Here is a 23522-nt window from a genome sequence, read left to right on the forward strand (position 1 = left end):
GTAGGGAACTCCAAGGCTAGCTAGCCATAACAAAATATGAAAGGAAAAAAAGGTGTGTAAGGTCTCAGGTGGCTGACCAGAGATAAGTGTCTTTCTGGCCAGGCACATGGCTCCTTTCACTCAGGATCCCAAGCCATGACTCATCTCTTGGAGCATGACGGGAGAGTTGAGGAAGCATATACTGGTTCCCAAAAGCTTTTCTGTGTCCCTCCCAATTATACAATTGATGCAATAAAATATATCATCCATAAAAATCTTTGCTTTCTGCTTATGATGTAATTTTTTAAACATTCAAAAGCAATTCCAAATTCTCATACACACCCATGAGGCAAGGATGTGATAGATTTTAAATGGACCTATTAAGAATGCCAATTGGGTTCAAAAGAGAGAGAGAGAGAGAGAGAGGACTTGGCTAATGGAGAGCTGAGAACAAAAATGACTTGGTTTTAATTGATCTCTTTGTCACATGCAGTCCCTCACGTAGAATCCAGCAGGCCTGCCAACTTCCACAAATCAAGTGAGCCTAGGATTTCTAGCCATGGTTATATTTGTAAATGTTATTAAATTCACCCATCTCTTCAAAATATTTTAAAATAGCCTTTGTAACATACATCTATATTCTTTCTTTAATGTGTTCTGTTGTTGTCTATATTGTAAATAATATTCATAAATCTTAATATTTTACATAATTTTTCAAGGTGTATATTTCCCCTAAAAAAACCCTTTCTTTTGAGTCATAGAATTTTTTCAAAGGTCCATATATTACAAGTAGAGCCATCTAACATATTAATTGGACAGAAAGGCATAGTTGAAAGGGTCATTGTACTTCATTCCAAGACAAGCCTTGGAGCCTGTGATGATAGAAGTCCAAGTTTGCTTGTTCCCTGGCTCTTTAAGATCCTGAACAGGGGTGAGGTCTGAGCAGAAATTGGAATAAGTGTTTTGGGAGAGGAGTGTATCAAGAACCAATTGAAAAATTCTTCTAACATCTGTTGCAAAAATATGTAGAAACCTTTGACAATTTTTGTAATGATTCAAAAGTGCCATCAGAAAATCCTCTCTTACCAAGGGAGTCCTTGAGACAAGATAAGTGATCATGGACAGAGATGTACAATCACCAAACAGCTCAACAAATTGGATTGGGAAAGGGAAGCTTTCAGTTCTAATTTACCAATTCAAAATTGGCCTAAATTGACTGAAAGTTATTACCATTTTACACCTTCAGTGGCCTATGTGAATTAATTAGTTGTTTCACTCCAATTTTCAGTAGATGCAAATCTACATAACAAACCACTATCACAGCTGCCAGTAATTGGCATCCCTGCTCAGTCTCTGCAGAGAGTACCTAGGTTTATGTGGAGAATCAAGTACAACATATAGTAGATCCCATTAAAACAAGTATGAGACTCAGTTATAAGGCAGTGCAAAGGCTTGCACTGCCTGTGCCTATGAGGTAGTTGTTCTGTTGTGTTTTTGCACATTTCCCAGTTTTTATTAGTAAGAAATGAGATCACTAAATGTATGACAGTCCTTGTCTTGCATTGTTTCTTGCACTTGAGACCTATTCCCTAATGAAATTCTGAAATGAAATTGTGATTCAAGGATTGCAACTATGACAGAGATAACTATTAAAGAACAATTAATAATTGGTTTGAAGTAGAGTGACCATATTTCCCTGATCTCAAAGTAGAGACACTCCATTCTCTCCTCCTACCACTCTCCAGCATGTTCAGCTAACTCAAAGCTCTGGTTTCAGTTGTGCACATCATATAGCAGGAAGAATGAGTGCAGTGTGCCAGAGAACAGGACGGTCCCATGTTAAATACTTATCCTAGGTATCCCTCTGAAAACTGGACAACAGCATTTATTTGATCAAAACGATGGGACATCCAGGATACATGTTTAACATGTGACTGTCCTAATAGTAATAAAAGTGTGGTTAATTTAGCTTAAAGGGACAGAAGCAGAAGAAAAATACTAGCCTACTTTATTTTGGGGGTCTCTTTTGCCTGTTCTTATGTCAGAATACCAAGAAACAGTACCACATCTCTTCTGTTATATCTGAGTGTGAATACACACAAACCAGAAAGACTACCTATTTGTCTGTGCACTCTAACAGGCTTGCCTTTGGAAAGGGATCCTGCTATAGAATTTTCTTTTCCTGGAATGTGAAATGGTAACAATTCAGTGGTCTTGTTCAACTGAAAACAGAATTTTTAAGGACTGTATTTGGAAGGAAACAGATGTTGGCCCCTCCTTTCTTGTTCAAATAAGCTATTTTTGTATATCTGATAAAACTTCTATGTGCTGACCCTGCAGTAACTGAAGAATTGAATCCAGAACTCCCTGAGCAGCTTACAATTTCAATCTTTTTTAGGTTTCAGCTGGTTCTTTAATTAAAGACCTAACCTGGAAAATTGGCACTTCAACCATCTTTCAAGATATGTCTCAAAAATATTAGTTGGAGGAGAAAAAGAGAGGGAGAGAGAATAGTAGGTATAAAATATCAAGTTAGTGCTAAATAGCCTGCTAAGGTCAGGTCATGAAACATTTCCAACCAAGAACTTTATGTTAGGGGGGTAGACCTACATCTAAAGTTGTCTAATGTAAATTTGCTATTTCATAAGCTGGCAATAAACCTAACACTGGCTATAAACAATAGTGAGAAATCAATTTTGAATCCATTGCTTGTAGTTAAGATTAAAGCTACTCCAGCTTTCCATTATAAGATTGATTTTCTTATAAGATTTCCTAAAGATCAAATATGTTATAGGTAGCACATCTCAGAAATTTAGCTGAACATGATTTTTTTAAATCATTATAATAGTTTTTGGTTCATCTTTCTTCCCAAATGGCTCAGCCTGGAATTCCACCTGTTTTTTGTTTTGCCTTGTTGTAGATAAGTGCCTTTCAACCTGTTTGAGAGTTAAAATGTAAAAGAGTTTTAAGATATATACGTAGCAATGCTGGTGGGTATAATCAGTAAGGGGGGTGGGAGCGGGTGCAAAATTGCTGTGAATGCGGCAGTGGCTGATCACACTGCTTCAAACAGGACTGCAGCATCTGGCGGTGCTGTGGGCATTGCACAGCTGCCCAGGTACAGAATTTCCTGGCTATGCCTCTGGGTATAAATACTTGTAATATAAGCTAACTGTGTTCTGACTTATCTGCTAAGCTGAAATTCTTATTAGGATGAGTGAGAGACCAGGAACAAATATAATGGAGGTAAGAATCTGAGAAATTATATGGAGAGAAGAGCACAGGACCTGGAGAGCTTGTGAGAGAGGCATGAAGCCATATTGCCCAATTTTAGAATAGGCATGGGGAAGGATAAAATACTTCTGGGACTTGGAAGGCAGCTACAAGTTATTGAGGGAGGAACAAACAGTGTGTATGTAGGGAATTAATACACGTAAGACTTTCAAGATAAGAACTAAGTTCACTCCCTATATCCATCTTAAAACAGATGGATAGGAGTTAGCCAAGTAACTCTCTTAAGCAAAATGCCTTCATAAAATAAGAGCTATAAGACTTTTCATTCCATCCAGGAAGAGCACACACCAACTGCTGAAACTTCCTTAGCCTGACGAAGGGTTTTTGAACCCGAAAGCTTGCTTAATAACTTTTCTCCAACTATTTGGGTTGGTCTAATAAAAGATATCAAATTCACCCAAGGAACCTTGTCTGCCTATGTCCTTAGACCAACACGGCTACAACCTAAACCCCTAAGCTATAATACTTGCACTTATAAGTCTGGGCCACTAAAACTATAAGCACAGCACAGGGAAATTAAGGATTCAATGGCAAGTGAGAGCCCATGCAGATAATACAAAGCCAAAGTTAGGGAAACAAGAAGTGAGAATTTCTTAGGGTAATCTCTTTTATTGGACCAACTGTGTAGTTGGGATAAACAGACTTTTGCATGCAACACATTCTTTCTCAGGGCACATGAAGACACTTGTGAGGACACTTAAAAAGGAATATAAAGTTACCTAAATATTTTTAGAGCATTGAACAGTTTATAGGCCATATTTTGTAAGTGCTAGTCAAATTTCAACATATTGAAGATATGAATAAGATATTTTTGTGTAAAGAATATCAGAGTTCATTCTTCTACCATTTTTAATAGGGTTTTGTTAATTACAGTTTTAATAATTAAACAATCATGTTTTATGGAAATTATACTTTTTAAATAATATGGAAGTATATTCTTTCTATAGATTTTATTTCCACCTATTATATACATTTGGCAAACAAGAGAGAAAGATACAGTTATCTTTTTTTTATTTTTTCTATTAATAGTTGCAAAAAAAATCATAAGGGATATGTTCCAAAAAGGGAGGAAAATACATGGTTTCATCCCAACTTCATGCTAATTTTCTAGGGCTTCACCTTTAAAGCATAGGTCCAGCTGTGAACAGAAGAGCTGCCCCCTCCCGGATTAACATTTGTGAAAAACATTCTGTGATGAAATAAGTGGTCTTCTTTGACAAGCACTTAATAGGAAAGTTAAAACAAAATCACTTGATGTACGCGCCATATATGCCAAGCAAAAGGCTCAACAGCTTTAAGATTATAAAAATTGATTTATGACAACAACCACCTTTATCTTTGGTGCATGGTCTTTATACTTGCAAGGGCTGTACATGAAGCCCTGACTGGAAGCTACTTTTATTAGTGGTAATGAAGCTTCTTAGCATTAGGTAACTGCTGAGTGATTTCTTGTCAATGAAAAATGTTTACACCACAGTTAAATTGACTGAAGAAGAGCTGCTGAAATGTTAAATTGCTCTCCAAGTACAATTTGCAGATTCCAGTAACTCCAGGGAGTTACCAGTGCAAATTTAAAGGTCAGTTTCCATTAACAATTATTATGGAAGTACACACGGAAGGATGGAATTTTCAGAAGAAGCAGAACCACTCCAAGCCAGTTGCTTATTAGCCTTACCGTTACTCAAGAAACGTAGAAAGGTCCCTATATAAAAAAAATTAGAAAAATAAAACTTAAGCTGGCCTTTAATTATACTAAACTTGCTATGGCATACTGTGGATTAAAGAGATGCATGTCATTTCCTAAGTCTAGAGCTTTAGAAATGTAGGCTTGATTAGCGAAGGTTGCAGAGTCCCTTCAAAATCATCCTGTGTTCTGTGGAAAAAACACTAATTTGTTACAAAGGAAAACCAGATATTTATTACGAATTCTAGTAGTGCCAGTATTTCTTGCTTCTCAAGGGAGTGTTTACATGTAGTCATGTACAATAAGATTACTTTTTAAACATAATGTGATAAGAAAATATCCCCCAGGTTCCTTTTGCTATTAGTTACAGCCATACAACTCGATTGAACTCTCTCAAGTGGGACAAACATCCACTCAATACAAATGTTAAAAGTCACTTATGACCCTGGCAGATGTTACATTTATTGTGCAATTAATGCATTAAATGTTTGATAAATTGTAACGTGCCACACATTCAGATAATATATGGCGTGATAAAATGACAAACCAGCCACAAAGATGTCCCACATTAAATGTGTCCTGGCATAATTATTGGGATCTGGGATACAAATTTTCAAGCCCCATCACACCATTCTTCTTCTTTCGTATGACATTTTAGAATTACAACATTCACAGATTAGTATCTAAATTTGATAACCATTCAACTGCTTCAGGGGTAGTGGAATGGATTGATTTTAGATTGCCATTAAATGATCTAATTGAGCAATCATTCACAATGTGTTGCAGTGTCTGAAAAATAACACCACAATTGCAACCTGGACTCTCTTTGATTCTCCATTTATGGATTAGGTGCCCATATTTTCCATGAAGTGTCCAGATGCGATCCAGGGAAGACCAAATCTTTCTCAGTAGGTCAAATCCCGGCTGGGAAATTATAGTTTCATAGTGCTTAGAGTCGGAAGGAACCTAAACAGATCATCAAGTCCGATCCCCTCCCCTGGGCAGGAACAAGTGCTGGGGTCATAACACCACAGCCAAATATCTATCCAGCAGCCCTAACCATAAAGTAATGCCTCGTGATGTCCAGCCTGAACCTCCTCTCTAACAATTTTTGTCCATTATTCGTAGTAACCCACAGTGGTGCCTGGGGGAACAGAGCTTCACCCAATTTCCGCTGTTCCCTCCTGGAGAGTTTGTAAATGGCCACCAGGTCCCCTCTCAGCCTTCTCTTGTGGAGACTGAATAGATTCAGGCCCTTTAGCCTCTTTCCTTAAGGCCTGACCTGCTGCCCCTTGACCCATGTGAGTGGACCTCCTCTGGATCCTCTCAATGCTAGCCACATCCCTCTTGAAGTGCAGCGCCCAGAACTGGACACAGTACTCCAACTGCAGCCTGATCAATGCCGTATAGAGGGGAAGGATCACCTCCCTGGACCTGCTTGTGATGCATCTGTAGATATATGACAAGGTGCGGTTAGCCTTACTGACCGCTTCCTCACATTGGCAGCTCATGTTCATCCTGGAGCCAACAATGACTCCAAGATCCCTTTCTGCCACTGTGTTGATAAGAAGAGTGTTCCCCAGCCTATACGTGTGTTGCTGGTTCCTTCTCCCTATAATTGTCTGCGTTGAATTCCATCCTATTCTCATCTGCCCACCTCTGTAATTTGTCTAGATCTAGCTGTATTCTATCCCTCCCCTCCAGCATGCCCACCTCGCCCCACATCTTGGTATCATCAGCGAATTTGGACAGCATGCTTTCCACACCCACATCCAGATCGCTGATAAAGATGTTGAACAGTACAGGCCCCAGGACTGAGCCCTGGGGGACTCCACTGCTCACATCCCTCCAGCTCGAAAACAACCCGTCCACCACCATTCTCTGGGTGTGACCTTCTAGCCAGTTTGTCACCCATCTGACTGTGTAGGCATCAGTGCCTCAGTCACCTAGTTTTTTTAAGAGAATGTTGTGAGAAATAGTGTGAAAGTCTTTCTTAAAGTCCATGAAGACTACATCCACCTTCACACCCTCGTCCAGGGATTTTGTGACCTCATCATAAAAAGGAACCAGGTTAGTCAAGTAGGATCTGCCCTCGATGAACCCATGTTGGTTGCCCCTGAGCATTACCTCCCCTGCGGGGCCCTTGCAGATGTGTTCCTTGATAATTTTCTCCAAGGTCTTCCCAAGGAGCAAGGTAAGACTGACTGGTCTATAATTGCCAGGGTCCTCCTTTCTCCCCTTCTTGTAAATGGGGACCACATTGGCACTTTTCCAATCCTCTGGTACCTGGCCAGAGCCCCACGAGTGCTCATAAAGCAGTGCCAGGGGCCCCACTATGACCCGCGCCAATTCCCTCAACACCCTCTGGTGAAGAGCATTTGGATCTGCTGATTTAAACACATCCAGCCCCTCCAAAAGTTCCCTAAGTAGGTCGTCCTTGGCCTTCAGCATGGCGGTGTCTCCCCTGGGTCTGTCTGTAATCCTAGTGGGGGAAATGTCCCGGTCCCTGTTCAGAAATATGGAGACAAATAATACATTAAAGAGGTCAGCTTTTTCGTTTGCTGCAATCACCAGATTGCCAAGCCTGTCCTGTAGGAGCCCAACATTACCCAGTGCCGCCTTCTTACTCCCTATGTATTTGAAAAAGGACCTTTTGTTATCCCTAATTCTGATTGCTAGCCCTAGCCCCATCGCTGCCTTGGCCTTCCTAACAGTTACCTGCGGTCATGAGCAACAGACGTATAATCCTCCTTGGTGATAGCCCCTTGCTTCCACTGTTTATATACCTCCTTTTTTCCCCACAGGCATTCCTCTCAGGCCATCCTGGATGCCTTTGCTGAGCCATGGGGGCTTTTTAGCACTCCTGCCCACCTTGGTGTGCATTGGGACTGACTCCCTTTGAGCTTGGAGGATCATCTCCTTGAAGAACAACCCATCTAATAGGCCCATCCCTCCTGAACTGTAGGGTTGCTGATGCTGTATTTCTGCAGCAAGTTGGTATGAGATGGGAGTCTTGGACTGAGACCCCAGTGCCTCTCCTACTAATCTTGTTAGCTTATAGAAGTTGGCCCTCCTGAAGTCAAGGATTTTTGCCTTACTGCTTGCTTTCACCACCCTGCGCTGGATAGTAAATTCCAGCAGGCAATGATCACTGTCGCCCAGGTGATTGAGTACCCGCAGACCCCTCACCGGGTTGTCGCCTGTGGCAAGGACCAAGTCCAGCAAGACATTTCTCCTGGTGAGACTATGCACCTCCTGAGTTAGGTGGAGGTCCTGTATCCTGGCTAGGAACCTACCTAAGTGGTCAGACTTGGCTGACTGCTCCTCCCAGCAGACTGTCTGGGCAGTTTGGCTCACCCATGACAACCATTTCCCTTGACTTTACAGCCTCCGTGAGCTGACCTGAGAATTCCAGGTCCAGCTCGTCCCCCTGGTGAGGCGGTTTGTAGTAGACGCCCACTATCAAGTCTCTTTCCCCATGACCCCCTTGCATTCTTACCCAGAGCGCCTCAGTTTGACCCTCCTCAGACCCCATCCTGATCATTGAGGATGTGTATTGTTCTTTGATGTAAAGCGCTACACCCCCCTACTTTTTTCCCTGCTCTGTTGCGCCTGTACAGCCTGTAGCCCTCAATGTCCACTGCCCAGTCATGGGTAGAATCCTACCAGGTCTCCGTGAACCCCACTAGGTCTGGGTTTTTGCTAGCTAGCAGGAGGGAGAGTTTCTCCTGCTTATTCCCCATGCTTTAAGCATTTGTGTAGAGGCATTTGAGGCCTCCTGTGGGTGCATGTGCTGCCCCCTTGTTCCTAAGCCTGCCCTGGCCCCTGTCACTTACCTGTGTACTACCTGCACGCGTCACCTGACTTGACAGTGAAGCGTCCTCATGTTGCTCTGCATCCCCATCCCCCAGTGAACCTAGTTTAAAGCTCACCATATGAGATCAGCCAGCCTGGAAGAAAAAACACGCTTACCTTTTGGGGAGAGATGAAACCCATCCCGCCCGAGCATGTCCTCTGTGTGGAAATGTGGGTCATGGTCCAAGAACCCAAGGCCCATCCCTCCTGAACTGTAGGGTTGCTGATGCTGTATTTCTGCAGCAAGTTGGTATTTGCCCAGGCTTCCCTCCATTGTTTTTCAGTGCTCTTGTTATCCTCATAGAGCTTCTTGGTGTATTTCCAGAAGTGTTTTCTAGATTTGAGCTTATCTGGTGGTGGCATAGTGATGTCATAGTTTCATAGATGTTAGGGTTGGAAGGGACCTATTAGATCATTGAGTCCGACCCCCTGCCCTGGCCAGGAATGTGTGCTGGGGTCAGATGACCCCAGCCAAGTGTCCATCCAATCTCCTTTAAATGCCTCCAAGGAAGGGGACAGCACCACCTCCCTTGGAAGCTTATTCCATATTTTGGCAACCCTCACTTAAAGAATTTTTTCCTGATGTCCAATCTGAATTTTCTCTCTTCCAGTTTGTGGCCATTATTTCTAGTTACCCCAATGGGTGCCCTGGTAAACATTGTATCCCCTATTTCTTGCTGGCCCCCTTGATAAGTTTGCCCCCTGATGAGTTTGTAGGCAGCCACAAGATCACCTCTCAGCCTCCTCTTGTGGAGGCTGAAGAGGTTTAGGTCTCCCAGTCGGTCCTCATAGAGTTTTTTCTGTAGGCCTTTAACCAGATGAGTGACCCTCCTCTGAACCCTCTGCAGGCCATCCACATCCCTCCTGAAGTGCAGTTCCCAAAACTGGACACAGTACTCCAGCTGCGGCCTGACCAGTGCTGCATAGAGGGGAAGTATCACCTCCCTAGACTTGTTTGTGATGCACCTACTTATGCAAGAAAGGGTGTGGTTAGCTTTACTTATTACCTCATTACACTGGTGACTCATGTTTATTTTGGAGTCGACTACAACTCCGAGGTCCCTTTCCACAGTTGTGCTACTTAGAATGGCACCTCCCAGGCTATAGGAGTGTTGATGAGTCTTCCTCCCCCAGTGCAACACATGACACTTATCCTTGTTAAACTGCATCCTGTTCTGTTCAGCCCATTTCCCCAGCCTGTCCATATCAGCCTGGATTCGCTCCCTGCTGTCTAGTTTGTGTACCTCCCCCCATAGTTTGGTGTCATCAGCATACTTGGACAGGATGCTTTCTACTCCCTCATCCAAGTCACTAATGAAAATATTGAATAGTACCAGTCCCAGGACAGAGCCTTGAGGGACTCCACTGTCTACATTTCTCCAGGGAGAAACCGACCTGTCCACCACCACTCTCTGGGTGTGTCCCATAAGTCAATTTTCTACCCACCGGACTGTGTAATAATCTATATTGCAACTGTTTAGTTTATAAGAATTGGGTGCGACACTGTGTCAAAGGCCTTTTTAAAATCTAAGTATATAGCTTCTACCTCTATTCCTTCATCCAAGCATTTTGTGACCCAGTCATAAAATGAAACCAGGTTAGTCAGGCAGGATCTGCCTGCTATGAACCCATGCTGATTGCCCCTTAGCATCATTTTACCTGCTGGTCCCCCACAAATTTGATCCTTAACAATTTTCTCAAAGGCCTTGCCGAGGATAGGGGTGAGACTAACCGGCCTATAGTTATCCGGTTCCTCCTTCCTCCTCTTCTTGAAAATAGGGACCACACTGGCCCTTTTCCAATCCTCTAGGACCTGTCCTGAGCGCCATGAGCGCTCAAACAATTGTGCCAGTGGCTCTGCTATGACTCCAGCTAATTCCCTAAGTACTCGAGGATGAAGATCATCAAGACCTGTTGACTTAAATATATTCAACCCCTCCAGGTGCCCCTTTACTAGGTCAGCATGAGGAGTTGGTGAGTTGGTATCTATACTGGGCTTACCTAAGGTCCCCATGGGATGCATATTTGTATTCATGTCCAGGAACCCGGATGCAAAGGAATCATTTAGAAGCTCCGCTTTGGCCATCCTATCTGTTACCAGTTGCCCTAGTTCATCCTGAAGGGACCCTAAGTTACCCTGCACCTTCTTTTTGCTTCCTATGTACTTAAAGAATGACTTTTTGTTATCCTTAACTTTTGCTGCCAGCCTAAGCTCCATTTCCGCTTTGGCTCTCCACACTGTTTCCCAGCAAGCTCGAGCCAAGCCGGTATACTCCTCCTTGGTGGCAGCCCCCTGCTTCCGCAGCCTGTAGGCCTCTCTTTTTCATTCTAGGCTCTCCTGGATTTCTCTGCTCCACCAAGAGGGTTTCTTTGCTTTTTTGCCCCCTTTTATGTATACTGGGATGGTCCTTTTCTGTGCCTGCAGGATTAGTCCCTTGAGAAACGCCCACCCTTCCTGGACTCCCATCTCTCCAAGGCTTTTACTAGTCAGTCCCTCCCTAACTAATCTCCTGAGCTTGTTGAAGTTGGCCTTCCTGAAATCTAGAACTTCCGCCCTACTAGTAATCTTCCCCACCTTTCTCCAGATAGTGAACCCTATCAATAGGCGGTCACTATCCCCTAGTTTACCTTGCACCTGCAGATCCCCCACCCAGTTGTCCCCTGTGGCCAGTACCAAGTCTAGTAAGGCATTTCCCCTAGTGGGAACACGTACTTCCTGCGATAGGTGAAGGTCCTGTAAGGAGGTTAGAAACTTTCATGAACTGGCTTGTTGATTGGGAAGTTTGGGTTACCAATGGCCTTATGGTATTCTCTCATGCATGCAACCTCGTGGCAGAGCTGTGGGGGAGCAATGCTCGCTAGGATTGGAAGCCATGGCAACGGTGTACTTTATAGCATTCCTGATATAATCCTCATAATTGCATTTAACTGTGTATCAATAATCTTTGTGTGCATGCTTTTGTTCCAGACTGGGGAGCAATGTTCTGCTGCAGAGAAGAAAAGTGCTAGAGTGGCCGTTTGAAGCATGGTTGCATTTGCTCCCTATGTTGTTCTGACCAGTTTATGCCCAAGGTTAACTCATGCTTTCATTTTTTAGCAACATTCCATAGATGTTCATGAAAGGTGAGGCTCCAATCAAGAGTTACTCCAAGATATTTTGGGAACTTCTTATGTTTAACCGCTTCTCCACAGAAAGTAATGGTGAGTTTCTCGTCAGCATTAGCATTGTTTAGATGAAATGATGAAATCACACCATTGAATTAATGACTCTCAATGACTGTAGATTTACCTGTGTAGTTTAAAAAATCATATAGGGCATAAGGCATCATTGCAATTAACAGGAGCCTCATAAGAATCGATATGGAACTGGGAACTTTTATATATTGCAACATATCTTGTATATATAAACAAAATCTTCATATATGGAACATCCATCTCTTAGTGGAGAATTGGCTTCTTGTATTTGTTTGCTCAAACTGCTCCATCAGACAGCTAGAAGACTGGGGTTGGGGCTGACATGCTGTTGGAATCAAGGGATATGGCTTTTCCCATAATCTACCTTTGGCGCACAGACGTTTTTTAATTGCATTATTCATTTAAACATTAAAAAAATATATGATGCCTACTTGATTTTAAGTTTAATCTATTATTCAGAAATATTCTAGATCTTCGATGGAAACTTTTTTCACTTTGTCCCTACACCATGATACATAACAGCGAAAGTAAAATTTATCTTTTTAACTTAATAATATTTTAAAAGAATGTTTTTATAATACTATAGAGAGAATCTGTCTAGTTTATAATTTGTTATAGTTTATAGATACAGGGCTATAGCTTGCAGATATGACCTGACCTGACTGCGGTGCTGCATTAACCCTACCAAAATACTCCTTATACAGGATTATTGTAGAAATACAGGTTTTTAGCCTATTTATGCTATTATAGAATAGATCTAGAAATAGTCTATTGTGATAGCCCTTGTAATACTTTAAATGAGAATACACTGTTTTGTAAACAAATAGCATTACATAAGCACCATCAAGAGGAGATAAATCATAAGATAAATTGACTGATAGAGTTGGTTTCAGGGCTACGTACAGAACTATGTCTGGATCTCCTAAAATCCCCCAGATGAAAATCACTGTACCTGTCTATTCATGTGACTGGGGCTTCTAAAACCTTAGGGTAATTCCTTCTTCTGGCTACAAAAGCTTTCAGTGAATTACTGGAGCCTATACTCCATCATAACTGGACCAGATTTGCTTAAAGGAAAGCTGACAAGATGTAAATAAGGTTCAACATATCGTTTAGCTTAGAGGAAGGTATCAGGGTTGCAGCATATAGGGTTGTGGACCCCAACAAATGGATGTTCTATGAGTTGATGCTGCAAGGAAGAGCTCTTCTACCCTGTATAAAGAGCTCTTCTACCCAGCAGTGGTAACCTGGTTCACGCCTCAGGTAAGTATTTAACTGCACTAGACTTGGAACACAGCTTTCCTTCAGTGCTTTTCTTCCTTTCTTCCATCTAGCCCAAATTTCGCAGAGTCAGGGCTTAATTCTGCATGATATTCTCCCATATTCGGGAAGCACTAGTTAAATTAATTAGCAAAAGAACAAAAGTATAATTGCCGCTAAGCTATTCCCTGACTTCGCTACCATCCTAGTCAGATTAGTCAGCACTTGGACCTTTCTTTCCTTTCCCCTTCTCAGGTTCAGCACTCCCCTAGTGCCTTTGCATCAAAACACATTTTAAATATTAAAAAAAGAAAAAGGGGAGTAAAGAAAAGGACCTTCCCATCAGTCTTGAGGCTCACAGTCTCTGCAGCTCAGTCCTGGCTCTGTCTCCTCAGCTGGCAGATACCTCCAAGTACTTCTCTCATTGTTTGAGCTCCTCCAAGCTCCAAGACCATAATCTGGTCTCCTTCCCCATTCCCAGGGTTTCTCCGTGGCATTCAAGGAGAAGCAGGTGGGAATGCTGTCTCTCTCTCTCTCTCTCTTCTCCCCCTCTCTGCCCTGCTCCAGAAATTGGTCTCACCACTTGGGAAATGCCAATCCAGAAGAACCAGCAGTTAATAAAGTGGCATTCCAACAGCTGCCACATCTCCCACAGCTGCTCTGTCTCCAGCATTTCAGGTAAGTCATTTTCCAGTTCTCTGTTCTTTTCTGATGAGGCGAGGGAAGCCTCTACACAGTTGGGCATAACAAAAGTGCATAATCTAATGAGGCAAGCTTCTGGACTTGATTTGCTTTGTATAGCAGAAGTATCTTAAATATCTTTAGCTCTGAAAATATCTCAGTGACCACTCAATGAATACAGGAAAGAACTTCATAGAATTCAAGCACTTCCTGCATGAGGACTCTAATGAGCAGGGATCCAAGTTTTCTGATCACCATGGAAAATATGGCAAAACCTGGATTTTCTCATTTTAAGGAGAGAAACCCAGATTTTCTCTTTTTAAGGAGAAAATAAGGGAAATGGTGGGTTTCCACTTGCAGGCTGGCAGAGTTCCAGCCTGTAAGGGACTGGGGAGAGTAGGAGGATGGTGATCTGGCAGGGGGTGCCATGTGGATGTGCATGCGTAGATATGCACGTAGCAGCCAGGCAGCATGAGAGCAGCTCCCACAGCTCCCTGCAGGTAAGTCAGAGGCAGGGGGATTTAGGCACCCATAGTGAGGGAGGGAGTTAGGCACCCATAGTGAGGGAGGCAGGACTGGAGCTGGGGCTGTGGTGCTGGCCAGCCAGGGTGGTTTGTGGGGCTTGGAGCCTGGGCCAGAATGTACAGCCACAGGGCCTGGGCAGGGAGTGGGACAAAGTTGCAGCCAGCTCATCTGGGGAGTGGCAGAGGGGCTGGCTTCTCACCACTGTGCACACTCCTGGGGGATTATGGGGGGCACATGCCCCCCAGATTTATGCATGGGGCGGGGGCAGATGTGGACTGTTGGCTGCAGGCTTGGTGCTCCCTGCCTAGCTGCCCTCCGCCAGGGCCTCTGCAGCCCAGTGGGCAGGACCCAGCACAGTAGGACAGTGTAGGAAGGGGTGGGGAGGCTTGATGCTGCTACTGGGAGCCCCATGCAACCATGGCAAGGCACCTGCTGCCTGGCCAGCAGCAGCAGGGGTGGCAACATGGGGTTGTGCCCCCCGCTGCTGCTGGGTTGGCAAGGGATGCCTCATCATGGCAGCAAGCCTCCCTACTTGCTCTACCGTGCCACACAGGTCCCTCCCACTGGACCGCGTAGGCCCCAGGGGGAGGGCAGCAGGGCAGAGAACCCCAAACCTGCAGCCACCAGCCCACATCCACTCCCACCCACTCCAGGCTCTGTTCCAGTTATGCCACCCATGGGGATGGGAAGCTGGGTTCCACACTCTGCTCAGGCCACAGCAGCCACTACCTCCAATGGTTGGGAGTGAGGGGCACCAGTAGGAATGTGGGGTTGTAGGTGTGGAGTAAGGGGCAACAACAGGGCTGGGTGGCTGTGGGTGGGGAGTAAGGGGCACCAGCAGGGCCAGATGGCTCTGAGTCAGAAATGAGGGGCACCAGCAGGGCTGGGGGACTGCCGCTTAGGAGTGAGGAGCAATGGCATGACCAGGGCACTGGCATATCCAGGCTGCTCAGCACCACAAAGCAGTGGGAGTGGGGGACAGCCACAGTTGGATTAACATCCTGGTGAGTGAAAGGAGTGGGGGAAGCTCTGACTTTCCATGATAAATCCAAAATTTATAGGTATTTAGAATTTATTTTATTATTATGATTGAGGCACTGATAGGCTTCTAAATTGCTTCAAAATTGTATACATATAAATATAACATTGTGTTCAACTGATGCCTACATATATACCTATAGTGGTATTTCATTTTAATCACAGAAAAACTCAAATTTGGGGTTGTTTAATTAGAGAATTTGCCATTTTTTCTTTAAATCAGAGAATTTGCAGTTTTTAAACAGAGAAAATCAGGATCCTTGCTAATGAGGTCTAGAACTGTTCATTCTTATGGTTACAGCAGTAATTTATGTTTACTCTTACCTTATAATTGTTGCTTTATTCAAACAAAAATGTGTGTTTGTATCAGTATTCCTATTACCATGTGGCTTTTGTCTTCAGACGCCACCTGCTTTTGTTTTCAGAGGCCAAATCTTACATTATTTTTTCAGGAAAAACTCTAATAACTTACTCTTCTTACTGATGTAAATAAGATACTAACATATTAAAATAAGATTTTATTCAACATGAGAAAACTATTAGAATTTAGCCCATTCTGAAAATTAATCCCAATTCTGTTCCATTACAGCTAATGGCAACACTTCTTTCACTTCAGTGAGAGTTGCATTATCTTAATGTCCTCCTTTTCGTATACCTTAATACCAAAAAATTGGGATTGAAGAATGTTAAGAACCTTCTAGTAAAATGAATTCACTCATATCAGATTATAATGCTTAAATAGCCTAACTAGGAACAACAAAATATTACTGAAAAAGTTAAAGCTGCAAGGGGAACATTAGCTCTTTTCAGTTTAAGACTTCATATCTTCTTGCATTTTTTAAAAATAATATATCTAAACTGAAAAAAATTCCAAAGCTACAGATTTGGATCCTAGCTGTAAAATCACTCAATTGGAAGGAAGATAGAGACAAATATTCCTGTGTAACTATGTAGTACTTTATCTTCTGCTGGTTTAACCTTATGCCATTCTCCCAGTACATATTATTGCTGCCTGAAAGCTATCCTTAACTGTGCAAAAGACTATTTCAGCAACTGCTGAAAGCAAGTTATGAATCCCACTTATAGTATTTTTTTCCCAGCTACATAAGCTACCTCTCCAAGAGGCTTGTATACGAAGGAAGAATCCTCCACTGCTGAGATCTGCTGGCTGTAGTGCAGATATGTGCCAGCGTGCTGGCACAAAGAAGTTCTAATAGATCAGATAATTTAGCTCAAGGTTCTTAGATATCTTACTCTATAATTATGACATTCTAAATATAAAGTAGAAATGCAATGGGCAATTATACATCTTAAAACTTAACACCATGAAAAACCTTTTATTGACCTTTGGCTTGGAACTGACCATTAAAACTTATGGTCTAAAAGTTATGAACTGGTGATAAATTGTTTATGGATAAAAGTAATTTTTTAATCTTAATGATAATGCCTTCTCTCTTCCATAACTATTATTCTTTCCTTTCATTATGGATTTCTATGAAATAATATTATTAGGAACATTAATTAATCCTCACATCACTTCTACGGTGGAAGTATTGTCTCCATGTGGCAGAGAGAAAGGGTAAATTACTTGCTGGGGCAAACAAGGAATAACAACTGAGAATCTTGTTAGCTAATTTACTGCTCTAAGGATCATTATATCTCTCCCAAGTGTAAGATTTATTTTCAAAACCTTTAAGATTAGCTGTTTGCCAACTTACCACAGTTATCCCAATATGATATCCTGCAGAAAGATAAATTATAGACTGAGTTGTCAGCAAACCACTTTCCAAAGTACTGGATAACTCAGGAGCCTAAGGCTGTATTTGAAAAGGCACTCAGCAGGTGTGTCTACATTAGATGCTAAATGCTCAGTAGACGAATTCTACCACACATTAGCATGGCAGGCAAAAATCATGCTAATGCACTAATATGCAGTAGAATTAGTCTACTGCTCATTAGCATCACCTAAAAAATGTGTCCTGGTGCTACTACGCAGTAATGCCAATTACAGCACATTAAGTTAGTATCTGTTATTACATGTACTAAACTTAACGCGCTATAATTACGGCACATTACTGAACGTGTAGACACACCCAGTGGCCTACACATGAAATTAATGTGAAGCAAAACATTCCAGAGCATATCATGCTGGAGTTTATTGCTCCTGAGCATCCCATATTCATGTGCATCTAGGGCCACAACATGTTGAGCTGGGTCAGAGCAGCCCCAACTGGCAGGCAGTCTGGGAGGACAGCCTGTTTGCCTGGGGCTGCTCTGACCTGACTTAACACGCTATGGAGGGGTTGGCTGGGGCATGAGGATGTTCCAGTGCAGGGCTAGCCAGCAGGCAGCCCCACACTGAAGCACCCTCGTGCCCCACCCAGCTCTGTCAGTGTCTGTACATACATTACTGTGCAGTAAAGAACACTGCCACAGGATAGTACTTGTATTTACAGGTACCAACCTGTGGCAGAGTTAATTAGTTTCCTGCAGGCTAATAGGGCTGCACACATAGACATTGAGACTTTACTGTGGAGATAATTAGGCAGCTCTGCAGTAAACATCTTGTGTAGATGTACCCAGTAGGGACTTGCTAAGTCAATGGGGCTTATGCTTTTCAATGTTTAAGTTCTTTGGAAATAGGACTTAAGCAAAATTTTCAGAAGTGCCTATCATGTCAAGGCAATGCTTTAATGTAGCCTGAATAACTCCTAAAAAATCTGACATATTCAGTCTGGGGTGGTGAGGGGGGCGGGTGTCTGTGTGTGTGGGGGGGGTGTTTGTGTGTGGAGTCACACAGTGAAACATGTTTCACCAAACCTCTGGTGGCACTAATGATGCTATCACTCCTTTTGCTGAACTGTCATTTTTTCTAATTATCATTTATATTGGGTCCTGCTACTTCTGATATAAATGTTGCTCCGTATATACTTTAATTGTTAGGCAGCACTATGCAACTTATTCATAAGGGAATTGTAGGCTACCAGGCCTCCTAAAGCCTTGAAATGTTGATGGATGTCTCTAAGATGATCCCTGCTTGATGAACATTACCAGGGGAAGAGTTTGCCGTCCATAACACCTTTCATTTATATATGGAAATAGTTATTGTTTGTTGAAAATGGGTAATTGAGTACCTAATTAGTGAGTACCTGCTTACACACACAATTAGCCAATTTGCAATGCAGATGCTGGTTTGAGAATACATTCAGGCTTGTTGCAGTGGTCACAAGTGCATTATTGCAAATGTCTCCCTGCACCCATACTTAATAATCAGGTTCTATGTTGGAACCTCTGATTTTTCCAGTGGAAAATATTTGACATCATAACATAACTTAACATCATGGGTGTAGCAAATAGTCTAGTATGTCATCTGCCTCCTCACAGACATAATCCATTGGGGTTAATACAACTAATCATATCCCCACCTTCAAAATATATCTTGGATAAAGAGACTAACAGATTAAAATGACCAGTTTTAAGTGCTGAGCAACATTTCTTGTAATTCAGAGGTCCATGAAATTGCTATGATAAAACCCACAGTTAACTCTTTAATATATATATTTTTAAAGACTTATTATTTAAATCCGTAGGCTTCCCCGTATAATCTAGAGATTGTTGTCTATTCTGTCTAAATGTGGGTTGGTTTGCTTTATTTTGGCCAATTTGTTTTCCACAAAGCAAGTTTGCTGATTGCATGCTTCCACCACTCAATCTTAAATCACATTTATCCTTTTTAATAAGGTCAGTCACAAGCTGCCCTTTCATAGAGCAACTAATGTCATTACCCTTCTACACTTCGTTGGAAATAAAAAAAGTGGTTAAATCCTACAGAAAAAGCAAATGCAAGTCCCAACTCCAGCTCATTATCCTCACAGGGTTGCTCAGTCCATTTAGCATAGCTGTATGTAAGTGTCATGCCAGCCTGAAAATTAAGAGTGGAGGGAATGAAAATGCATTTTGAACAAAAAAAAAATCTGAAGTGCATTAGTATAAGCTGTGGCTCCTACAGGAATGCAGGGTTTTCATCCAAATGTGTTCAAGAGGAGATATTTTAATAATTCCATTTTATGACTATCTATGTCAGTATGAGTACCAGTGTATCACGCTGCTAAGACATTTCAAAGGAGAACTAAGCCTGCAGGATCCTGCTACAGTATTTAGAAAGACCCTTTGGGACCTGTTCCCAAAAATTCTGTTGGTTATATGAAAGGAATGAAATGTAGGACAAATATTTTATAGTCTGTCAATAGAAAGAAAAAGTAACTGTCCTTAGAACAAGAGACCTTATAAGAAGCTTGGACAAAATTCTGCTATTTATTATTTGAAACAAACTATGCACTAAAAATACAAGCAAGATGTCAAACTTGTATACTCAACTGTAGAATCTGAAATCTACATCTAAGATTCTGCCCTCAACTGCACATTACCAAAAATAATCACAAAGGTCCTAGAAACCTGTGTTCTAGAAAAGCTGCATATTATAGATAGATATATAGATCTTCCAGATTCCTGAAGTAGAAGATCATTTTGCCAGAATGCTTGGCCCAAGCAAGTATACCTGAAATAGAGATAATTAAATGTGATGGGCTCGCTGCTTTTGCCTGGCAAGCCAGGCTTGAAGAAGGACACTTCAGATTGGTGGAACATTTCCACCTATCAAGTAACCGCTGGGAGAGACTTACCCCACTTTTGCTCAGAGTGCTGGGGGCAAGCAGCCCCTGAACCTAATTGAAGACTGCGCTTTGCAGGTTCGGAGGACTTCGGGGCAGGACCTCTGGTATAAATAAAAGCCCAGCATGTTCGGCACTCTGAGCAGATGTGGCAAGGAGAGGAGAGAGGAGCTCCGGAGGAGACCGTCAGGACCCTACCTGAGCCTCTGTGTGTGGATCGGCTTATGGTGCTCAGGCTCTGGGAGCCACTCGAGGCAGCTTTAGCCTGCAAACCTGGCAAGCAGCTGGGTGGGGCTGGCCCTGAGAGCAGCTCGAGGCTGCTCAGGCCCCACATGATGTGCAGATCAGTGCACGGAGAGCCGGCCCTGGGAGTAGCTCAAGGCTGCTCGGGCCCCACATGGTGCACAGGTCGGCGCATGGAAAGTCAACCTCGAGAGTAGCTCAAGGCTGCTCAAGTTAGACCTGGCTCTAGGCCAGATAATCAGAGCCTAGCAGTGTGACTCAGCATTAAACTAAAAGAGCCCCAGTGACCAGAGCAGGGCCTGGGAAGGGGAAAGACCCCCGGCATAAGGCCAGGGAACCGGAGCCACTTGGGGCACGGCTCCCGTAGCAGTTCCCTGTGCGCCCAGCGCAGAGCTTAAGGCCCAGAGGGAAGGGCCTCCAACTCGAGGCCAACAGCTCCCAGAGGCCTGAGATGGTGCAGGGACCCAGAGGCCAGATTGACAGCCCCCAGTGGAAGGACTGTGAGTTACCAGGAACCCAGGTGTCATAGGGGAGACGCCCCTGGGCAAGGGACCCGGGGTGGAGTGGGCACCACACACCCTCTGCCCCACACACCCTCTGCCCTCCAGGGTAGGAGGGGAGGATACCCCAAATATACACTGGGGAGGGTCCTGTGGAACACCCAGGGGGCGTAAGGTGAGAAGACCCTATCCCAGTTGAGGGACCAAGTGGTCGGAACCCAGATAGTTAGATACTAATATCTAGTACAATTATGCTTCCTATTTGGTATCTATTGCAATGTTGGTGTTATAAATAGGTATATTAACTCTATATAATGGGCTCTGTAAGGATGTCTTTATTAGCTAACCCACTTGTGGTATAAACTTACTGGATTGACTGTCCATGGATCCACCCCTCTTCTGGGCCTGGGGCACGGGTACTTACCTGAATGCCGTCCCTGGGGCAGACTTCCTCTTGCTAACAGACCTTTATATGTATATTTGTATCTATACCTGTACCTGTATCTATTTTAAGGAGTGTTATATATAAATGTTTGCAACTCAATAAGTTGTATATAGTTAAGAACTTTGGACCTGGGCTTACTCTATAGAGTAAAGAGGGATCCCTCTCACAACACCTCCGCTTGCCTACCCATCCCATCCAGTTGAGAATAGGGCATACCCTTGGGTGTACTTGACTTACATAAACAAAGTTTAGTCATTCTAGAGACCTAAGTCCTGGTGACTGAGGGGATGTCAGACAGTCTCTCCAGGGTTAGGATTTTTTTTTTGGTACAAAAATGAGATAGCCATACCAAAGGGAGCCACTCAACATGAATCATCATAACAGTAAGCCCTTGGCCCTCTTCCTCTTGGTTATATTAATTGGAGGAGGAACTACCTCACACAACTATTCTTGCTTTAGGGAATCTATTATCTATTTGCCTTATGACCCATTTTTGTTTTGTTTTTTGAAATCTAATTTTATAGGATCCTTTTGAACTTACAACTCTTTTTCTTCCTCATGTCAAACAAATCTTTGAAATGAGCTCCAAATCGGGGCAACCCACCTCATAACATCCCCATCTCATAATATTGCTACCTCATAACATCCCCATTTGTGGAATTTACCCACATTCTCATGTGAGAAAGAGACAACATTAGCTTGGTGATTCATTCTCAAAACACCCGGCCCTTCAAAATGGAGGAATTAGTATTACATATACACCTGCCATTCTTGATTATACTGATAATTTGCAATCGTGGAGTTATCTGTGTGGGAGGATGGACCAACTTGGGACAGCCATAAAGACCCGCCACTAATCTATTCCAGTTGTTAAATCTTATTAAGGGGTATGAAATCTCCTAGCCTAATAGTCTTTCCTTTTCCCACATGTATATTATTGAACTCTAAGGCACAATATTTTTCTCCCTGTTGTTGGTGTTACACCTGAAGCAATGAGATCTCAGTCCTGATTTGGGCCTTTTGGTTTTACTGCAATACACAAATTAAATAAACTGGAGTGAAAACTTCTGCTGAAAATGTCTCCATGTAGCAGGACACTGGGAGGTACCTGCTCCCTTAAGAGCAGGTGGCAGAGGGGAGCTAATGTGGGACTAACCTGACCAGAAGAGGACTCAGGGTGGAGCTATGTAAGCCGTGAGCCTGTACCAGTCAGTCTCTCCCCAGAAACCAAGAAGTCCTGAAGGGACCTAGATTGAGTTAAACTGTTCTGCAGGCCTGGGAACAGAGGCAAGTTCCCTGGGAAGAGAAAGGCTGGATTACAGGCAAGTGGCCTTTGTTTTGTGTTAACTACCTAGGGTTGACGTGCCTGCTAAAGGGTCCATGTTTCCAGGGAAGGGCAGGAGCAGAGGGTCCAAGGGCCCAAGGGGGCCAAATGTATAGGCAAGGACAGAGGTTCTCAAACTGTGGTCTGGGGACCACCACTGGTCCATGAACTCCATTCAGGTGGTCTGTAGAAAGGTTGCAGAAAAATTGAGACTATCTGTTCTTGTAAGGTAAGACTACTTATATTAAAATATAAGTTGTGCGCTTTGATTTGTTGAACAAAAAAAAAAGTTTATTAAGTGGTCTGCTGAGACTCTCACCAATTTTCAAATGGTATGTGGAAAAAAAAAAGTTTGAGAACCACTGGGTTAGGGTATTCCCCTGGGCTGGAAAGAATACCTGGTGGGAGATGAGGAAAGTTTGTCGTCTTAATGGGGCAGGGGGCTGGTTCTGCTGTTGTTTGTGTTTCTGTTATAGCCCAGGGGCTTATGCTTACATTACTGTTTGTTTTGCACTGGTGGTTTTTCTTGGGACTGTAGGGGATGTTGTGGAAATCCCATTAGTGCCCAGAAGATAGGTGACTGCCTTGAGCCATGCCTGGGGCAGGCTCAAGGCCTGAGCTATTATTGAGCCCGGAGAGGGGAGGAGTGCAGTTACACAGGGACCAGGGGCCCGGTGCCCAAGAGCAACGCTGTGAGATAGGGGCCAGGGGCCCAGCACTGTAGAGGAGCACAGTTACACAGGGGCCAAGGGCCTGGTGCCCAAGAGCGACTCAGCAAGATAAGGGCCAGGGACCAAGCATACATTCGTAAGGCTTGGGGCCTGGTGTA

At 43.2% G+C, this 23522-nt stretch overlaps 1 long non-coding RNA gene across 3 annotated transcripts in view; it reads left to right on the forward strand.

Moving 5' to 3' along the window:
* The window catches only part of LOC102385298, a 55530-nt gene that overhangs the window by 3423 nt on the left and 28585 nt on the right, over nucleotides 1-23522 (forward strand). For 2 of the 3 annotated variants that reach the window (XR_324640.2, XR_003095678.1), the window contains exons 3-4: nucleotides 11910-12013; nucleotides 13835-13945. This is a non-coding gene — a long non-coding RNA (uncharacterized LOC102385298). The remainder of the gene's footprint in view (nucleotides 1-11909; nucleotides 12014-13834; nucleotides 13946-23522) is intronic. The other variant, XR_003095679.1, reaches the window with a different exon arrangement.

Source organism: Alligator sinensis, unplaced genomic scaffold, assembly GCF_000455745.1.
Source record: "Alligator sinensis unplaced genomic scaffold, ASM45574v1 scaffold938_1, whole genome shotgun sequence".
NCBI classification, from domain to species: Eukaryota; Metazoa; Chordata; order Crocodylia; family Alligatoridae; genus Alligator; species Alligator sinensis.